The following is a 5,000-nucleotide window of genomic DNA, read 5'->3' as shown; positions in this document are numbered from 1 at the left end:
GTGGGCGATGTACCAATGCAAATTAGTTGGTAGGAATGAGGAGCTCATTAAGCAAAACCAGTGGCTGCGAGAGACACTTGTTGAGAAGAGTGAAGGAATCTCTAAAGAAATCAAGACCATTAAAGACGAGATCCCAAAAGTGGCTGCACCTTCATTTGCTGAAGTTGTAGCAAAACCAAGTAAGAACATACCCACCACCAAAGCCAAAATAGCGTCTGCACAAGCAAAGGCGCCGAATACACTATTCGTGAAATCAAAAGATCAGAGTGATGCAAAAGTAACAAAGCAGAGGTTTATAAGTGTGATTGACCCAAGAAAAGAGCAAATCAAAATTAAAAGTATGCGTACTGTGAACAGTGTTCTCATTGTTGAAACGGAATCCCCTGCTGATATCCAAAAGATTTCTACAAATAGTAAAGTCGCTGAAACTTTGAAGTGTGAGCCACCTAGGAAGAAGCGTCCTCTTATCATTATTTATGATGTGCCAAGTGAAATCGGTGAGCAGGATCTAGTGGAGACAATTTGGCAGCAAAATCTTGCTGACAAGATAAGCAAACAAGAGATCTCTGAAGAAATGCGACCCTGTTTTTAAGACTGGTCCTAAAGGAAAGGTGGAGGTCAACCATGTTTTTGAAGTAAGTGCAAGAGTGAGGAAACTGTTAGTGGAAGGAAAACGAGTGTATGTGGATTTCAGATCACTGTCGGTGAAAGACTATTTTGCCTTCAAATGTTTTAAGTGTCAGAATTTTGGTCACAGAAGTGCAAAGTGTACTGCCAAGTCCTTTGTGTGTTCACATTGTGGTGAAGACAACCACCAAAAAACAAATTGTCCGAACTCAAATAAGCCAGCAAAGTGTATTCCGTGTTCTTCGAGAGGCAAGGTGTGCAATACACCAGGTCCTCAGTGCCCTACCTATCAGCTATATTTGCGCAGACTAATCGAAAGTACAGATTATGGACAGTAATCTATCACCATATAGTGAAGAGTTCATACCAGGTAGAGACTTCAAATGTCATGAAATTGCACAAATAGCTGATGAGAAAAGGACACGTAGGAAACATAAGCCTCCCTCCACGAGGCTTAGGAATTGGCGTAGGGCAATTGCATGGAGGAACATGCTACGCGAGAACAGACAACCTCTACATACTTTAGAACTAGCCCACTGTGTGGATATTAACACATTAGAGGATGAAACGGCAGCTACAAGTGAAGATAAGATGTACTTTAAGGACAAGTCAGATCCTGCGTTAGGAAATAGTGAAAATGACCAGAATATAGTTGATACCGATAAGAACAAAACCACAGACAGTAGTAATTTCCCCCAGGAACCGGGGAAAAATCTTTCTTCATCAATTCAGGACAGCACCATCAGCTCTACCGTTGCAGGGAGTAAAATGCGTAACGCTGGCCTTGAAAATAATGGAATTCTCTCCAAGATTAGGTCAAAGTTAAAGAGCAAAAGCAAAAAGACTATCGAGACCTGTCATAAACCCTACATGATCACTACTGGTACTCAGACCGACTTTACAGACAGTGACGACATACTGAAGCCTACAACAAATGAGGGAAATGACTGTAAACAGTTGGATCCTCGATCGATTTATGTTGATCTTGAAGAGAGTTACAGACTCTCTAGATTAGAAGACATGAGTGTATTAGTTGTAGCCCTTAGGCACATTGTCAGAATAGGGCATCCGAAAGGGAAAACAATCGGCTTTCCATATCCAGGAACTGCCGACAGGCTGTTTTTGCGATGTAATAATCTACCAACCGGGGAGAAAGAATTGGGCGAGATACTTCAGAGGGCATATACCCGACGTAACGAAAAATTTGATCAAGAGGAGCTCTACAAGGAATTTGTGGAGTGTTATGGTAGAACAGTTTATGAGTACGACAAGACAGGCTTCAGATTTTATAATCATGTCAGACAGCCTTAAATGAGTAGGAAGAAATTAGGTATAGCTGTTGCTCAGATTAATGCTATGCGTAGCACCACTGTAATGACAGAAATATGGAAGGTTGTAGAAGATCGAGGTTTGGATATCATATGTATCCAGGAGCCTTACACTACGAAAGGGAAACTGGTACATTGCCCAATGGGTGCAAGAGTGATCATGTACGGAGAGAACCCAATGGTGGCTGTTGTAGTACTGAAAAGAGATATTTCAGTGACAACAATTGCTCAGGTAAATGATGAACACTCTGTTACTGTGGAGCTAACGACAACTGAGGGTGTCTTTCTCTTAACTAACCTGTACTTTCAATATGCACATGAGATACAACCCTATCTCGACAAAATGATAAGAGCCAACGAGGTTGGAGGTAACAGATATCACATTTTCACAATAGACGCAAATGCTAAATCAGTACTATGGAATAGTAGAGAAACTGACGAGAGAGGACTTGAACTACAGGATGCTATTGCGGAGCAGAACTTAATAGTTGTGAATAAACCTGGGTTTCCACCAACTTATCATAATAGGGCAGGGGCAAAATCTAATATTGACATTACGTTGGCAAATGGTAGTGTGCTAAATAGGATACAGGCATGGCAAGTACTGAACAGAGTGACTACAAGTGGTCATAATATGATTACCTTTAGCCTTGTAAGCGTAAACAATGTAAACAGGGAGGAGAATTATATAGGAACCTACTTCGATTATAAAAGAGCAGACTGGGAGCGCATGAGGGAGGAGTTTCAACTACAGGTGCCCATGGGAAATGGCTTTGACATTGATTTGGCAGCAGAAACAATACAGGTACATATACAAAACCTTATGAATACCTTCATACCTAAGCGCCCATTCTTTCGAGGCTCGAAAGTGCCATGGAGTTCCACTCTAACAGAACTAAAGAGAAATGTTCGTAGGGCACGGCGTGCATATCAGAGGTCTCTCGGTGACAGAGAGAGGCAGAGAAGGTTACTAATTTATCGGGAAATCAAAGCAGTTTATAAGGAGGAATTAATCAATACGAGAATAAAGCACTGGGAAACTTTCGTCAAAAAGGAATTTCAAACTAATGTATGGGGCTTACCATATAAAATTGTTAGTGAGAAGCTTAAGACCCCTCTCATCTTGTCGACGCTTCAGAAGGCAGATGGTTCAACCACATCAGGGTGGCGAGACTCGGCAGAGTATTTAATGGAAAGTTTACTCCCAATTGATGATCCAGCTTCAGATAATGAACACCAGGCACTCTTGAGACAGAAGATGCAAGAAGAGTATCCAGATGAAGGAGTGGTTGTACCATTTGCTCAGGAGGAGGTGAGTCGTGCTATTGACTCCATGAAGAAAAATAAATCTCCCGGAATAGACAAGATCACAGCAGAAACGTTACAACAACTGAAAAGTAAAATTGTGCCATATCTAACAGCTCTTTTTAATGAGTGCCTTTTGCAGGGAAGAGTACCAAAGGTATGGAAGATTGCTGAGGCAACCATTATCAAGAAAGGGGAAGACAGAGATATGAAATTAGTGAAGAGTTACCGTCCAATATGCCTGTTGAACACTATGGGGAAGGTCCAGGAACGGTTATTGTGTGGACGGCTGAGCGATCATAGGGAGCTCCACGGGCTCAACCAATGTCAGTACGGTTTTCGGGCTGGACGGTCGATAGATGATGCGGTTAATCAAGCACTACATATAACTTCAACCTCGCTGGCGAAGTATGTTGTCGGTGTGACGATTGACATACAAGGTGCTTTTGATAATCTGTTCTGGCCTTCGCTGTTTGCAAGACTGCGAGAGCTAAGAACTCCAAAGTGCCTATACATGTCGATGCTTGATTACTGCAAGGATAGAAGGATTATATGGAGATCACCAGAACACACAATAATAAGACACATTAGTAAGGGATGCCCCCAGGGCTCCATTTGTGGCCCTATATTCTGGGATGTTTTGACAGAGCCACTCTTGGAAATATTGGAAAATAATGAAAACGTAGCTGGCATAATAGCATATGCAGACGACCTGCTTGTAATAATAACTGGTGATTCTAGAAATTTAATTGAAAATCGAGCAACTACAGTCTTAAAAACTGCAAGTGAGTGGTGCACTTACAATAAACTTCAAATAGCGGTTAGTAAAACTAAATACATATTGTTGAAAGGTAAATTATCTGCAGGTAGGGGTCCATCCATAAAATTGCAAGGCACTCCAATCAGCAGGGAGACAGTTTGTAGATATCTTGGGCTGCACCTAGATGAGGGGCTGAACTTTAGTGCACACATTAAATTGGTATGTGAGAAGGCACTGAACCTTATGAACAAGATCTGCACGATTGCTACCTCCAATTTTAAATTACCCATCAATGTTGTTAGAATTTACCATGAGGCTATCTTAATGTCGATTGTGTCATTCGGGGCAAGTGCCTGGGCACATAAGCTGCGGTACGTGCAACCAGTTAGGCATCTGAGAAGACTGCAACGCACCGTTCTTATTAGAATGACAGGAGCCTTCAAAACCACGCCAGTGGAGGCACTGTTGGTGATCCTAGATCTATACCCAGTAGACCTACAAATCAGGCGTCGAGGAGCCCTTTACTGGCTGCGGAGGGGCAAAGCGGACAAAGTAGAGGCAATCACAGGTGTGCGAATAGAAAATAAATTAGAGCTCAAGCACTGGATGGACAGGGAATGGCAACAAATCTGGGACAGCATCAATACAGGTAGACGAGTATATGAAATTTTCCCGGATATCAGGGAACGACACCGGATGCGACATATAAATGTGAGTAGGGGTATGGTCCATTTTCTTACTGGACATGGTCCGTATCCCACTTACCTATATAAAATCAATAGTTCAGATAACAATAGTTGTATGTGTGGTGCTGAGGGAGATCCGGAACACATGGTATACATGTGTCAAGGAAATGATGAAGCAACGGAATTACCTCACATTTTACGTAGTAAGAATGTGCCTGAAATCGTGCGAGACGTAGACGCGTGTGAAGTACTGCGTGTGTTGTCAGATGAGTTTTCTGCTAAGCAGATGCGTGT

This window comes from Schistocerca nitens, chromosome 7 (assembly GCF_023898315.1).
Source record: "Schistocerca nitens isolate TAMUIC-IGC-003100 chromosome 7, iqSchNite1.1, whole genome shotgun sequence".
NCBI lineage: Eukaryota > Metazoa > Arthropoda > Insecta > Orthoptera > Acrididae > Schistocerca > Schistocerca nitens.
The sequence above is the reverse complement of the archived record's forward strand: the minus strand, read 5'-3'. Positions refer to the sequence as shown.